At 44.2% G+C, this 17191-nt stretch overlaps 1 non-coding gene across 1 annotated transcript; it reads right to left on the bottom strand.

The window, feature by feature from the left end:
* Positions 1 to 14471: 14471 nt before the first annotated feature.
* TRNAR-UCU (transfer RNA arginine (anticodon UCU)) lies at positions 14472 to 14556 on the bottom strand. Its single transcript is given in 2 exon segments — positions 14472 to 14507; positions 14520 to 14556. It is a non-coding gene; the product is annotated as a tRNA-Arg (tRNA).
* Between the last annotated feature and the right edge of the window lie 2635 nt (positions 14557 to 17191).

Raw genomic sequence — 17191 nt, 5'->3', positions numbered from 1 at the left:
GCATACTGCTGCTTCCTTAGAATTTCAGTAAATGTGAAATCTCACATTTTGTATTTACTGCTTGGGATCATAAGCACCCTCATAATAGAACTGACAGTGACATTTGTAGGTGGAGTTGGGAAGCATCTGCATATGTTCTCTTTTATAGAAAATCTTTTATTCCAAGAATATTAAGTTTTGCCTTCTACTGGGTAAAATAAGGAGCTGCTCTGAAAGAAGTGTCAAAACAAGAACAAGAAATAACAGTTAACTTACCCTTTACAAGTTCCAGCAGGAGCTGCTGTTAGCAGAATACTTCCACTTACAGTGTAAGGATACTGAAAGTTGTCAATCAGTATGGTGTTTCTCTGCACAGACAGTTGAGGACTTACCCAGTTTTCCTGAGGCTCAAGGTGTGGGTCCACTTCTTATGTAACATGATTTCCATGTTGGTTTCTGACTCGTGAATGCTGGAATAGGCTGAATTACTTCAGTACTGCAGTTATGACAAATATTTGTGATACGATAGTCATTTTACAGGAAAAACAAGACTGGTGACCTCTAATCTTTCCCACACAAGACAGCATTCGAGCTTTCCAGACTGGGAGGCAGTGATGGGGCAGCACTGAACCTAAGTGCCAAGTCCAGCCGTGTGGCTAACTCACCGTAGAGGTCCTCACAGTATGTATTTTGAGTACTGACATTTAGTTACATTTTAACATCCAGGCTCTTTTCTGTTTTGTCTCCACTGATTCATTTTTAATTTTATTTTATTATATGTGTTTTTGTAAGCCACTTCACTTGGAACAAAGCAGAGAGTTTTTAACAAATGTTAAAATACCTCAGTCAGTGAAATAAACTGAAATTACTCAACTAAATCATTTAAAGTCACCTCTATTATATTGTAAGGAATTAAAACCAGTAATATATATAGCTTCTTTATCTCAATCTTCACAAATTTATTTTAAATTTTCACAATTAAGAAGAGGATCAAAGTAGAGGTAAAGGTCAGAAAAAAAGTCTTTGTGCTCCCAGCCTGCAAATATCTGGATATTTGAATAATGGACCTATTTGTCTTTTGTTTTTTGAGCAAAGCGTTGTGTTGAGAAACAGGTTTTAGTGACTTTGGCTTGTGTCACTAAAGACAGTCCACTTACCGAAACTATCTTAAGGCTTAATGACTACCAGAAAGTTCCTTGACTCAACTGAAAAGATTATAAAGCATACAATGTGCTGATGAAAGAAGGGCCTTCAAAGTACCTTAAGAAGATCTTTAAAGATCACTAAAGTATCCTGTCTTGTTCCAAAATGCTTTTAAGACAACCTACAACACAGCTAGTTTTTTAAGTGAGGAAATTAGGGCAAGGAAAATGAGGATGGGAGAAATCAGACGAAGCCACGGTGAAGGTAATAAATGATTCTGTGAAACTAACTGTAGCAGCTGATAGAGGCAGGCTCTGAGCTTCCTAAAATCTAACAAAATGTCAGTTCTGTGTTCAGTGTTCTGCTTTAGAGAAACACCATTATTCCTATTACAAAGACCTGAGAAAATGTCTCATGGATCCCAATATCAAGGATGTCAGACGAGAGGCCATACTTGGCTGTCCAGAGGATAGGTGGCAGGGTTTTAAAGAAAAAGAGGGAAGGGCTGTATGGAAAAGTTAATATAACCTTGACTAACTGGGATAAATTCATGGGATCTCACTCTCAGAAACAGCAAGTTACAAGAAAACACTGAAAAATGTTTAATTCCATTTCTGGGATATGTGCGGGTACTCGTTCAGTTCAATCTCTGAAGCAATGACAACGATTGTACAGGATAACTACCTACAACATGTCATTGAAAGTGTTCAGTAAGGGCTGAAACAAAAAATAAATGCTTTCTAGTTAACCAGTTCCCCAAGCATCCAATTAAAAACTCAGGTCTTCTCGTTGTTATGCAATTTAAAAGTGAAGAAGAAATGTTTCCAGTTTTTAAAAGTGAAGAAGGAATGCTTTTAATTACTAATAGCTTCCAAGAAGCAGGGCCAATAGCATGACCTGTAATCAAATGTCATAAGCAGATCAGTGTTTTAGCAAAAAAGAAAATCTCACAAACGAACGATGAAATAAGATACAGTGGTGGAGGTTCTGAAATGGAAAGGGTTATCAATAAATACTGAACACCAACTGTGAGAAAGGCAAAACGATTTTCGGTTTAGGTGATGGATGGTGGACAGTACACGTTTGTTCTGGTTATCACTACCTAAGGTTACCCAAAAACTCAGTGACTCAACAAGCACCATTTTGTTACATCTTGTGATTTGGTGGGCCAGGGCTCGGCTGGGTGATTCTTGTGCGGTACATGGTCTCCAACGAAGTCACTCAGTGGTATTCAGCTGGCAGCTGAGCAGATCTGGAAGGTCCGAGACACTTCCCTAACATGCCTGCGCACCCTGTAATGTTTTAAAAGTTTGGTGACGACTGAAATTTTTCTTCAGTTTAACAGTATAGTATGGAAATTGATCGAAGACTAAAACATGACCCACACACTGTGGCACTGAAAGCTCTAGAATGGTTACGTGGGCTCAATCAATAGTATTTAGGAAGTTCTACTCCTTACCTGCCTCCTTCCTAGTCAGCCCTCCTAAGGGAAGAGGAATTGCTAACCAGATTGAAGTGAGCCCAAGATATTCACTGGGTTTATTTTTACAAATGAACAGGGCTGCTGTATTAACCATATGCAGGCTCTCCTGCCCTATTAGGGGGCAGGCCTGTCATCCCTTCTTCCAAACGAGATGGGAAATTGGACTTGGGGATTTCCTGAGCCAGGCTTTCTCTATTAGAGGCAGGGGATGATGCATGCGAATAAGGGAACAGAGGCTGTCCCATCGCAGCGCAGCTGGGAGTCCTGCAGTCGGCGCTCTTCTAGCTGTTCTAAGTGGTACTTTCCTTCCCACTGGCTGTTCTTATGGTTACCACCTCCTGGGCAGGACTGCAAAGCAGGGACTGGTAGGCTTCAGGCACTAAAATCCTGACCCCAAACCCCATGCATTGTATTGAAATTCTGAGGTCTTGCTCACTAAAGGAAGAAAAGATGAAATATGGATATGAAAACTATGGTTAGACTTACTTCCAATTACCATATGAATTTTATCTATCATGCAGTGAAGAATACTATAAATGACTTTGAAAGGTGTTCCCTGACCTTTTTAAATGGTAGAAAAGAAACCGTGCATGTCGTCATCTATATGAAAAGAAATTTATGTCTGTGAAGTTTTGTTCAATCTCCCTCCTACATCTACTCCCTCACCCCCTACAACTCAGGGAAATTCAGAGGAGTAACATACTAAAAGAAGAGGACGAAAACTACATACATATTGTAATCAACTAGAATTTTCCTGTATCTTAAGGTTAGTGTATTACCAGTAAGGCTTTTTTCCTTAAATGTATGTATGTGTACACACTTTTATATATCTACACACACACTCCAAAATGGCAAACTATAAGACAGAAGAAGAAAAAAATCATAGCTTAATTCTGGAATGTAAAGCTCATCAAAACCTTGGCTAGTTTATCTGTAACATCTGCCTTTCCAGCCAAATCTGCCACTTCTCCCAATTTTCAGACGAGATCAGGCACGTTCAGGGTGGTATGGCCGTAGACTCCAATTTTCAACTGTTGACAGAAGGTTACTTCAGCAGCCTTGATCTGGAGGGAAGCGGGTGTCAGAGTGAGATGAAAGGCTATTAAAGACCTGGCCCAGGGCCTTTGCCCATGCCTGGGATGATCACAACTTCAGCCCTTTTTACATATTTCACCTGACAGCAGTCCTTTAGGGTTGCCTCTTGGTTGTTCCTTTGGTGAAATCATTATCCTGATTTAGCCAAAGGCATTTGAATCAAGATGACCTACAGTTCCTCAAGCTCAATCTTATCAATTCCAGTTACCCTCATTTCCACTCCCCCTTAGCAAAGCACCATCATGGCCTCAGACTCAAGATTCTGAACTCAGAGTAACCCAGTCTGTTATCCTGTTAGCCTTCCCTCCAGTTCCCGCTAACCCAACCTTGGCTGCACTTTGGAACAACCAGAGGTGACTTCAAAAATACTGATGCCTGGGCCTCACCCGCAAAGACAGTGAACTCATGATCCCAAGCATTTCAGCCACACTTATTCTCCCAATCCTCCACCCCCATCAGGATACATTTTCCTCCCAAATCAATCTGGCCCCAACAGGTCAGACATCCCAAAAATCCTTTGTATATCCCACTAGTTTCCTTATTCTCTATCCTTTTTTTTTTCTGTTACTGTCACCTGCCAATCTCAGCCAGGGAAGCACCCACTATTCTTATCTGTCCAGATTACTGGGGTTTGGGGCAGTACCATGAAACTGTTGACTCTCAGGGGAGCTTTCACTGCTGCTCCACAATTCTTTCATTCAATTCTGATTACTTCCCACCAAATTCATTCATTCATTCATTCATTCTGCAAGGCAACCAGTCACCACAAAATTGAGTCCTATGTATTATTTAAGCACCAGGGTACACCAATGAAAAAGACATAGCCCCCATACCCAGGGAGCTCAAACAGCATACTTCCATCTCCCAGAGGCCCCCACCTCCCACTCCTATCTCAGCAGATTACCTCCTCTGCTACTTCACTCCACCCGCCACGGCCACTGAAGGCTGCCTTAACTCCTCGTGACCTCATCTGTCTAGAGAAACTACTCCCACATGCATCCCAACTGCTATATTCAATGGGGGCTTTTTTTCTCAATCTTCATCTTCTGACCAGGAAATGTTATTTGACACTACTGACCTTTCCTACTTGAAGCTCCAGGTTCTCCTGGCTTCTGCAGGAAGATAAACTTTTCTGCTTCTGTCTCTCTTCTCTTTTCCCTCGCTGATGCTCCTACTCTGCCCACCAAGTGTTTGTTTCCCATATCCTACTTCCCTGCCCCCTCCTTCATCTCCTTTGATGTGTGTTTTTCTTCCACCTTACCGTTGCCTGCTCTCTCATCTTCTACTGTCTGACTTGCATATCTTGTCCTCCCTCTCTAGCTTCTGCTCGCACCTCTCTGCAGAAGCCTCCAACATCTGCCTCCTTCCATCTCCACACTCCTGCTCCAGCTGCACACTTGCAATTAACTGTGCGATGCTCCCATCCAAGTGTCATGAGGTCCTCTCGAAACTCCACATGTCCAGAACCAGGCACATCATCTTGGTGACAGGATTAAATAAGTGCTTAGCACGTACCAGGCACTCAAAGGGAAGCTACTGTTTCCCTGTTCTCCATCCTCCCCATAGGGGAAGTCTTCCTAAAACACTTTTAATGATGCCTTTCTGCTTTTTAGCTTCTATGGCCCACTGCTGCCTAACACAATACACGGAAACCCCTACATTCACAACCCTCTATAAAACACCACCACCACCGGTTGATATTCACTGCTCCCCGGCTCATGCCCCAAACTTCACTTGTGCCGTCATTTGCCTGTTTCTTTCCACGCTGGATTGCAGGAAACTCCATTTCCCAGATTCTCGCCAACTGACTTCCTGGTGAGACGTGACCTAAGACTGGAGGGCAGGAGAAGGGGAGAAGCCAGAGTATTTCTCTCCCTCTCTGCCTTGGGTTGGGTTGCAGCTCTGCCATGTCCCAGCTCCACCAGCAGCGCCCCGTCACTGGATGGCCCAGGCTCTGAGTTCTGGTAACACCATCGCCTCCCATGGTCCCTCTGGCACTAAGGGTGGAACAGGTTTCCTACTGTTGCAATCTCTGGGTTACCTGCACTCTCAGCATTCCCATCACCTGGGTCACAATTCCCTACATAATTCTCTAGTGATGTGTTTTTCTGCCTGAACCCGACTGATACGTTTCAGCCAAACTAGTTGACGCTGAGTGTTAGTCCACATAACACGGAGTTCTACGCACACCAGCTACTGTGCCAGATACAGCACGTTTCACTTTTTATGTCTTTGTTCATATGGTTAACTCCACCTAAAATATTTTCCTTGCCTCCATCCCATGTAAGAAAACACCACTGACCTTTCAAGCCTATTCAGAAACCAGTATTTTCAGTATCTACCTGTGCAAGGCACTGTGCTAGGTGCTGGGGGTGCCCAGGGGAGGAATGAGGTCATCCCAGGCAACACAGAGCTCATGGTCTACATTTCATCATAAAATTTTGTTTCAAATTTTCTCCACTTATATGTACACGCTTGAAATTCTCATTTGACTGTCCTTTTTACTTTATTTATTTGTATTTAACAAATGCCTACACAGCACTTACTGAGTGCCGGGCACTGTTCTAAGGACTTACAAATACAACTTAGTTTATGCAACCATTATGTATTATGTACATAAGAAATGTATCACATACATATATAACAATTTAGTCCAGAAACTGCTGGACTTTCCCCCTTTTTTTTACAGTCATAGAACACATGATTTTTAACTGGGAAAGTGGCCACCTAAAAAAGAAAAAAGCTCTGACTCCCCCCTTTCCACAGGAAGTGAGTGAAAGTGGTCTGTGGAACTTCTGGGCAGTATCCTTCAAAGAGGGGTGAGCTTGGAGCGGGGCTCTGTCCCTTTCTCTTCTCCCCAATAACTAACTGTGTTGACCTGATGGCAGGGGCAAGAGCAATCATCTTGGAACATGAGGTTGGAAGCTGCATTTGGAGGATGGAGGAATAAGAAGTAGCCTAGGTCTCTCATGATCAAGTAGCTGCCCCTCCATGGACTGTCACATGAGAGAGAAACACACTTCTCTCTTGCCAAAGTCAGTCAGTTTGAGTTTCCTGTCACTCATAGCCCAAACCAATCCTATATAATGGAATCGCCAATTCACAGCTCCCTGTCCCTCACTAGGCTGCACTCTTTAAGAAAATGCACTCTATTCCCACTCATCCTTGTATTCCCCTCCAACATGGTTCCCTGCACAAAGCCAGAACTCAAAAAATATATAAAAAATTGAGGGGGCCAGCCTGGTTGTGTAGTGGTTAAGTTCATGTGCTCCACTTCGGCAGCCCAGGGTTTGCAGGTTCAGATCCCGGGTGTGGACCTAGCACCACTTGTCAAGCCATGCTGTGGCAGCATCCCACATAAAAAAAAAAACAAATAGAGGACTGGCACAGATGTTAGCTCAGGGCCAATCTTCCTCAAGCAAAACAAGGAAGATTGGCAACAGATGTTATCTCAGGGCCAATCTTCCTCACACACAAAAAAAGAAAAATATATATATATCTCAAATTGAAGGTGAATGAAGTTATAAAATATTTTTTAAATGCTGATAAATGTAGAAAGCCCCAGATTAGGAGAAAGCTGGAATGAAACCACTCCTGGTCTTCAGGGTCTGTATTGGGCATAAGTGGTAATAAGATGGGAGTGTCTCCACCCTTCGGGGTAGCTCCCACTTTGTCAACACCTTCCTGGAACCCTGGGTGTGTGAGGTAGAGCTGTAAAAGAGCACAGAGGAAACAGCTCCTCAAACAGGAGCACCTTCAATTCGCCCTTCTCCACCTTCATGCTTTTACCTCTGCCCTCTTCCTACCTGCCTCAGAAGAGCAGGCACTTTCCCATCATTTCTACGCTAATCCTTTCACCTTGCTCCCAGAACATCTTTGCACCTTAATTTTCTCATCTGTAAAATGAGGATAATTCATACTTCTTAGGATTTGGGGGACAATTAAATGGCAAGGGTTAAATAAAGTGGCTGGCATAAAGCAGGTGTTTAGAAAAACGTGAGATGCTTCCTTTTTCCTCCTGACTCCCTTCTCCTCTAGGAGAAACGGCTCCATCAGTTCTTGGAGATAACACTTTCTCCTGGTTTTCTTCCTACCTCTCTGGCTACCCTTTCTTGGTCTCTGAAGAACTCTTTCTTTGCCTGTCCTTCAAATGTCTGTCCTCTGGATTTTGTCCTCAGCCCTCATCTCCTCCTGCTCTACACTCTCCTGCACAGTCTCATCGACCCAGAGCTTTAAGTGCCATCTGTAAGTCAATGAATTTAAAATGTCAAGCCTGGACTGGTCAGCGGACCTAGACCGGTCTCCCGAGCTCCAGACCTTCTCTTCTCTCCCTTCCCTCTCGCCCTGCATACCACCCTCCTTAGGTCTTCCATTCAATAAATATTTACTGAGAGTTTGCTATGTCCTTGGCACTGTACATCCAACTGCCAACAGCACCTCTTCTCCAGGACGTTCCGGAGACCTCAAAGTCAACATATGCAAATCTGAACTTATTTTTCTCCCCAAACCCCCTTCTCTCTCCTTCGTTATCCCAGTGACTACTTCAGCATCCACCGTTTGCCCTAATTAGAAACAGGATTCTTAAAAGGCTTCTGCACGGCAAAGGAAACCATGAACAAAACGAAAAGACAACCCACCAACTGGGAGAAAATATTTGCAAATCATATATCCGACAAGGGATTAATCTCCAAAATATATAAAGAACTCAGACAAGTCAATAACAAAAACAAACCAACCCAATCAAAAAATGGGCAGAGGATATAAACAGATATTTTTCTAAAGAAGTTATACAGATGGCCAACAGACACTTGAAAAAATGTTAAACAGCACTAATTATTAGGGAATGCAAATCAAAACTACAATGAGATATCACCTTACACCTGTCAGAATGGCTATTATTACCAAGACAAAAAACAACAAATGTTGAAGAGGATATGAAGAAAAGGGAACCCTCACACACTGCTGGTGGGAATGCAAAGTGGTGCAGCCACTGTGGAAAACAGTATGGAGATTTCTCAAAAAATTTTTTAAATTCTAAAAATAGAAATACCATATGACCCAGCTATTCCACTACTGTGTATTTATCCAAAGAACTTGAAATCAACAATTCAAAGAGACTTATGCACCCCTATGTTCATTGCAGCATTATCCACAATAGCCTAGACATGGAAGTAACCCAAGTGCCCATCGACTGATGACTGGATAAAGATGATGTGGTGTACATATATAATGGAATACTACTCAGCCATAAAAAAGACAAAACTGTCCCGTTTGCAACAACATGGATGGACCTTGAGGGTATGATGTTAAGTGAAATAAGCCAGAGAAAGACAAACACTGTATAATTTCACTCATATGTGGAGGATAAACAAACACGTGGATAAAGAGAACAGATTAGTGGTTACCAGAGGGGAAGGGGGTGGGGGGACTGGTCGAAAGGGGTAAAGGGGCACACATGTATAGTGAAAGATAAAAATCAGACTATTGCTGGTGAGCACGATGCAGTCTATACAGAAACTAATACGTAATAATGTACACCTGAAATTACACAATGTTATAAATCATTATGACCTCAATAAAATAATTGAAAAAAAATGGCAGTCTTTTCTGACTGTTCCCTCCCTCTCTGTATGTCCCTTCATTCGTCATGTCCCATCAATTTGGCCTCCCTTGATCTCCCTCCAGTTGGTATACTGATCCCTCTCCCCAACCACCTCCCTGGTTCCAGCCCTCACCGTTTTCTTACCTAGATGACTCTGACTGCCTTCCAGCCTCCAGTCCTGTGCTACTCCAGCCGGATGTACACTGCAGCCAGAGAGGTGACACGAAACACATATCTAATCACCCTGCTTCCACCGAGAAGCTATTCCATGGTTTCCCATCGCCTTTCGGGTAAAGTCCGCATGGAGTAAGGATCTTCGGGCACGCCCCGCTGGAACGCTCTGCAGAGAGAGACCCAGTGGACAGGCTTCTCCACTCCGAGTGGAAGGAGCTGCGAAAGGGGCTGCGTCTGGCTGACATCCAGCAGAGGGCGGAGTGGGGGTGTCAGTAAACGTCAGACGGAGATCGGAAAATCTTTGATGGATTAGCAGTATCAGGGCTGCCTATCCAAAAGTGGCCTAAGAACCAGCACAAAATGCTTTCTTCTCCTTCATCGTTACCTTTAGGAATTTTTGTTTTGCTTTACCTTTTTAAAAATTAACTTTTTTATTACAAGGATAAGATAAGCTTATAAGGAAAAAAATCCAACCTTACAAGGCAGAACGTAAAAAGGTAAGTCCCCTCCCTTCGTACGACCGCCTCTCCTGCCCCAGCACTGTTAACTGTATATCCTTCCAGAAATTTCCTACGCACACACAATCACAGTAACACACGTTATTACTATTATTAATAGCATTATTTAACACAAATGGAATCATGTTAAACATACTCATTTGCACATCACCTTTTTTCACATAACCTTGGACATTTTTCCATAGTAACATATATAGATCTTCCTCATTTTTAAAGGTCTGCATTGTATTCAATTAATGATTCTACCACACTTTCCTCAAACAGATCATTATTAATATAGACTTCTAGGTTATTTCCATTTGGGGGCCATTCTAAACAATGCTGCATTTACGGCAGATAAATATCAATCTTTCTAAATTGGCAAAATATTAAAATAAATATACAACACAACCAAGTGAGATACATTTCAGGAATGTAAGGAGGGTTGAATATTAGAAAATCTGTTAATATATTGCACAATATTAACAGATCAAAGAGAAAAATATCCACAGATTCCTGACAAATAGAGACAGACATTTTCTTACTGTGATAACCGTGTGAATGTGTGCACGTGTGTGTGCACCCACCCCAGAAGCTGGCTCAGGGGAGAAACATTCCTCAAATGATCAAGAAGAAGAAGAGTCAGTTCACTATCACCAATTTCATGAAAAATTGTTCAACATTTTCTGGAGACAATAGCTGACGCTGTTACAAGAGAAACAATATGAGGCGTAAAAATTAGAAAGGAGAAGGTAGAATTATCATTATTTGTGGATGATATATTTCCAGAAAGCACAACTTAGTCAACTGAAAAACTATTTTTCCTTTTAAAATTGAGATATAATTCACATATCTTACCATCCACCCCTTTAAAAAGTGTACAATTCAGCGGGTTTTTGTAAATTCAGAGTTGTGCGATTATCACCACTAATTCCAGAACATTTTTATCACCCCAAGAAACACCCCATCTCCATTAGCACTCACTTCATTCCCTTACCCCCAGCACCTGGCAACCACTCATCTACTTTCTGTGTCTATGGATTTGCCTATAGTGGATATTTAATATAAATGGAGTCATACAATATTTGGTCTTTTGCAACTGGCTTTTTACACAAGAAGAACATTGGCATAATGTTTTTAAAGTTTATCCATGTTGCAACATGAATCAGTACTTCATTCTTTTTTATTGCTGAATAATAGGATAATATTCCATTATAAGGATACACCACATTGTGCTTATCCATTCATCAGCTGATGGACATTTGCACTGTGTCTACTTGTTGCCTATTAAAGAAGAATGCTATGAACAATCATGTACAAGTTTTTGTTTGGAAATATGTTTTTAATTCTCTTGGGTATATACCCAGGAGTGGAATTGCTGGGTCATATGGTAACTCTATTTTTAACTTTTTGTGTGTGTGTGTGTTTTGTTGTTGTTTTTTATTTTTTTTTTATTTTTTTATTTTTTTGAGGAACATTAGCCCTGAGCTAACATCTGCTGCCAATCCTCCTCTTTTTGCTGAGGAAGACTGGCCCTGAGCTAACATCCATGCCCATCTTCTACTTTATATGTGGGACGCCTACCACAGCATGGCTTGCCAAGTGGTGCCATGTCCGCATCCAGGATCCGAACTGGAGAACCCCAGGCCTCCAAAGTGGAATGTTCGAACTTAACCACTGCACCACCAGGCCGGCCTCTCTATTTTTAACTTTTTGAGGAATTGCCAAACTATTTTCCAAGAGACTGTACCATTTTACATCCCCACTGGAAACATCTGAGGGTTCCAATTTCTCCACGTCCTTGCCAACACTTGCTACTGTCTGGTTTTTTTTTACTATAGCCATCCTAATGGGTGTGAGGTGGTATCTCATTGTGGTCTTGAATTGAAAAACTATTTTAAATAATAAGATAGTCCAATAAGATGGCTGGATATAAAAATTATTTAAAATATCAAAAGCCTTCATTTACACAAACCATAACCAGTTAGAAAATGTAATGGAAGAAAAGATCCCAATAACAAGAAAAACTATCGAGGAATAAAGTTAACAAAAAATCAAGATACATGTAAAGAAAACTTTAATACCCTCCTGAAGAGCACAGAAGGAGGACTGAACAAATGGAAAGGCATAGGCGTTCTTAAAAAAAATAATTTCCCCTGCTACTCTTAAGTAGGAAGACTCAACATCATGCTTAGTTCAATTTTCCCTGTGTTAATCTATAAATAACATGACTTCAACAGAAATACTTCCTAAGATTAGAGCCAGACTAGTTATCACTAAAGCTCCCATTGAAAAAACAATACAGAATTATGGTTTTACCCACAGACCCAGATTTCCTGGGTTCCCATCCTGCTTATTACTAGCTGTGTATTCTTGAATAAGTTACTTAACCTCTCTGTGTCTCAGATGCCTCTTCCATGAAAGGGGATAATAATGGGGATCAAAGGTATTAAAATGCATAATGCACTTAGAATAATACCTGGTATATAGCAAATGCAAAATAAGTGCAAATTATTAACGTTATGCAGGAAAAATAATTCAAGAATAGGTGGTAAGAAAATCTTTAAAAAAAAGAGTTATCAGGGAGGACTGGCCCTATTAGATATTAAAACAGCACTGTTCTGGTGAATCAGAAGTAAGACAGATCAGCGGAAGAGAATGGAGGATCCAGAAGCCCAAATGCAGACAGGAATTTAGAAAATTATAAAGGTGGCATTTCAAATTAATGTAGAAAAGGAGAGGTGTTCATTACCAGTGATTCTTGGACAAGACTCCCCTTCCATTCCTGATACAAAAATACACTCCAGATGAAGTAAAGATTTAAGTATAAAAAGAAAATCATAAAAGCACTACAATAAAACATGATGAAATTATTTAATGATCTCAGTGCAGTATAACCCCAAACGTAGAAGCCATAAAACAAAGGATTGATAAATCCAAATATATGAATTTATGTAACACAAAAAAATAAAATAAAATACCATAAACAAAATCAAAAGACATATAAACTGGGAAAGAATAATTATAACACATATCACAAACGAAGGGATGGTTTCCTTAATATGTAAAGAACTCCTACAAACCAATAAGGAAACGACCCATGATGCAATAGAAAAATGAGCAAAACTCAAGAACAGATAAATCACAAAAAGGAAATACTAATTATCCTATGTATGAAAAGCTGCTCAGCTTCACTCATAATAAAAGACACGAACTGAAACTAAAACTAGAAACCATTTTTCACCTGTTTGATAACGTGGGCTGTCGGGAAATGGGCATTCTCACACATTGCTGGTGAGAGGAAAATGGTACAATCTCTACGACAATTTGGCAACATCCATCAAAAAATGCACAAATCTCTGACCCAGAAATTCAACTTCCTAGCACTCCACCCTACAGATATACTTGCACTCGTGGACAATAATGTAAGAACAAGGCCGTTCTCTGAAGCACTGTTTCCAACAGGAAAATACTGAACACTTAAATGTCCAGCTAGTGAGGGCTGTTAAATCATTATGATACATACGTACAATGGAACAAGGCAGCTCCCCTTGCGTGAATAAGTGAAAGAACAAGTACATGCAGCATACTACCAACTGTGTATCACGTATATCAATAACACCAATAAACATATACAGGGAGAGACAGATATAAAAACGCCATGTGCATAAAATAAATCTGAAAATACTTCCAAGAAACCATTTTCACTAATGGCTTATAGAGAGAACTGCAAGGCAAGGCTGGGATAAAGGAACAAGGATGTTTATTTTTCCCTATACCTTTTTTTGACAATTTTGGACTTTGTCTTTTTTGCATGAATTGTTTGCTTGTTTGCTACAATGAATTTTAAATTTTTCATTCATTCATTGAAATATTCGCATTTAGTGAGGTGGAACCCTAATCGTGTGCAAAGTTATGAGTTGGCAGGGGAAGAGGTACAAGATAGCAGCAATCCCTGCCCGGAAGAGCTGACAGACAGAGTGGACCTCGGACCTCTTTGCACTGGCATCATGGGGGAGGGGAGGGGACGTCCTTATCAGAAATAAAGATTCCTGGGCCCCCCCCCCCCCGATCGACGGATTTAAGAGTCCCGGAGTGACGCCCAGAAATCTGCATTTATGACGGGATCCCCCTGGGGATTCCGGGACGTAACAAATTTGAAGCCTTCTGAGCCGGCGGGGCAGTCGGCCGGCACAGCGCAGCCCCGGTCGCGCTCTGGGCCAGGGGGTGTCACCCCCGTGAGGTGGACAGCTCTCCCGGAGCACCCGAGACCCAGGACCTCCTACCCTCACCCCGCCGGCCGGGGCCGCCAGCCCAGGCCCGGAGCCCCGCAGCCGGGGGAGCGGCACCGGCGCGATCAGCTGGAGGGGAAAGGGCCGCAGGAGCCGAACGTAGTGGAGAGAAGGGGGCAGGGAACCGGGAGTGAATTACACCGTTTAGGAAAAGGAGGAGGAGGGAAATGATGAGGATAGAAAGCAAATCACGGGGGAAAAAACTGCGACTCCGCCGGGACTCGAACCCGGAACCTTTGAATGCCTTCAGCCTCTAGAAGTCCAATGCGCTATCCATTGCGCCACGGAGCCACCTGTTGGAGCCTCCGCGCATCTGCCATGTTAAGCCAGAGGCAACAGCCCTCCGCCCTTCCCACCGCCCCCTGAGTCGTCCGTCTGTGCCGCCGAGGCCAGGGCACCGCCAGCCCGGGTAGCCGCCACCAAACGTGGGCCGCAGGAGCCCGTCCTCTCCCGGCGGCCACCTCCCAACGAGGTCGGCGAGCCCTGCGAGCGAAGGGCGCCTGCGAGTCTGCAGGGTCCGCGCCGGCCGGTGGTCTCCGGCCCACCCAGGCCGCCGTACAGGGCCGCGCAGGACAAATCACGCCCGCACGCTTCCTCCCCGGCGCCCCTGTTGCCCCGAGCGCCCCCGCCTCCCGGGTCTCTCCGGCGGCCCGGTCCCCGGCCCCCGCCCCGGCGACGCAGGCCCCAGGCCGGCCGTTGCGCCGTTAGGCCGGGCCGGGAACGCCGGGCACTTACGTCGCACCTTTTGGCGGCCGATCCCGAGCGGCGGCCCCTCCCGGGCCCCGGGCTCTTCCCTGGCCGCCCGCAGACAGGCCCCGGCGCCGCGAGCGCGGGCCGGGCGACGTCTGTGTGCGTGCTTGTGCGTGTTTATTTGCGCGGGCTTGGGTAAAACGGGGTTTGGGTTGCATTTCGCTCCCCACAGACCCAGAGCCGAATTTCGGAGGTATCCGGGCTCTGGTGGACTGCGGGGGGCGACGCGCCCCGGCTGCAGCATCCTCCGACAGCTCGGCCCGCCGCCAAGAGCTCGTCCGTGGGCGCCGCGCAGCCGCCCGAGCCCGCGCTCCCGGAGCACGCGGCTGCGTGGCGGCCGCCGGCGGGGGCACCGCGCGCGTGGGGGCGCCGGGAGCGTGCGTGAGCTGGCGCGGGCGCGGGCGGCGGGGGCGCGCGCCCGAGCGGCCGCAGGGGTTCCAGGCGGCGGGCGGAGGATGCCCAGCCAGAAGCTGCTCAGACTGGCGCGGTCGCCAGGAGTCCGAGGAGTGGTTTGGGGGCGGGGGTCTTCAGTGCCCCGGTAATCCCCATCATCGCGACCCCAAGCCACTTGAAATAGACAATCGGAATAAAACCCGCGTGGTTGCCATGCAACCACCGCTGCAAGACAAAACCTCTGGCCTCCCGCTGCAATCAACTTGGCACTTTCCGAGCCCCGCCTACGTGGAAGTTGCGGAGCCACCGCGGGGCACACTTTTCAAGCTGGTGCTCAGCGGCCTTCTGCACCAGGCCAGGGTCAGCCACAGCCCGGGCTGTGGTCCACTCCGTTCCTCCCTGCCTGGCATCGTCAGACGTCAAAGCAAAGTAGCCTCCGTCGGTGATCTAAAGAGGAAAAGGAAGCTCCCGGGAAGATTCTAGTGCAGTAGGGATCTTTACATTCTTATTTAATTCCACAACAATGCTATGAGGCAGGTACTATTGTCCCCTTTATAAAGAAAGAAAACTGCAGCTAAAAGAGGTTAAATAAATTGTGTAGGGACACCTAGTTAATAAGAGTAAAGAACTGTGAAGAATCTGAGATTTTACCCTATTTGCAGGCTAACATAGTTTGTCACAATTTCATGGATGCTCACAGAACACACAAGACTACTAGATCAGAGATGAAAGACTCTTACAGCAAATGCAGTAGCCAGAGTGTCAACATGTTTTTGTTGGTTCCCTGAACCCCAATTCTCATAGGACTGAAGTAGATGGATCCAGATGGATGCTTGCGCGCAAAATGGGTTCCATTACAGGAGAGGAATGCTAAGCTTGGGGAACCCACCATTTTATAGCAAGAAGCAAGCACACCTGCTCTTTGTCCCATAGAGAGATGGTCCCTCATCCTTCAAGGGTGCTCCCTGCAAACACAACCCTGAGAAATGGCCTAAACGAGCAAGGTCCTGCATTCTTAGCATGCCCAGAAGAACATGCAAGGATGCTAAGGACCCAGGGTGGATTGCCTCTCCAATCAGTGACAGAGCCTTGATTGCTGCCAGGTCTGTCTGTTTCATTCCACCATAATATAAAGTTACTTGACAACAAGCATTGTTATGTCCCCTTTAAGATTAATGAAATAAAACACATATCTTCATATGCATGGAGGAATTCTCACATGTACAAAATTAGCCCTTAAAATAGAATATGACTTTAAATGGTATTTATTTAAACAAATCTTTATTGAACTCTGCAATGTGCCAGGCACTGGTGGCATCTCAGAGTCTTCACTGGTCCTTGGAGTGGCACATGGCATAACAGAGGAAGAGAAATGCTCAATGCCCGGTTGGCAATACCACGCAGAGGAATTCTGCCTGGGGTCCTGAAGCCAACTCTCAAAGGATGAATCATTGACATGATTAAGTAACAAATCAGACATCTATGTAAAAATTCTGGGACGGGGGAATTGGGAAAGAAACCACGAGCCAAGGAAAGATGTGTATCTCTTTAATTCCACTTAATGAATAAAACAAAGAATTCTAGATATTTGATTCACTAGTTGAGACCCAAACCCCTTGTTTGTGTCATGGAAAACATTACCAAAATACAGGATTACCAGACATTGTGGGAAAATCAGGCTTGTGTGACAAACTCTGTGAGCAATCAGGGTCATGCTTTCTACTCCCCCAGATTAGAAGACTGGGAAAGCCACAACAGAACAGGCACTGTGTGTGTTCTCTGA

The sequence above is a fragment of the Equus asinus genome, chromosome 16 (genome assembly GCF_041296235.1).
Source record: "Equus asinus isolate D_3611 breed Donkey chromosome 16, EquAss-T2T_v2, whole genome shotgun sequence".
NCBI lineage: Eukaryota > Metazoa > Chordata > Mammalia > Perissodactyla > Equidae > Equus > Equus asinus.
This window is presented reverse-complemented; position numbering and strand designations above follow the sequence as displayed.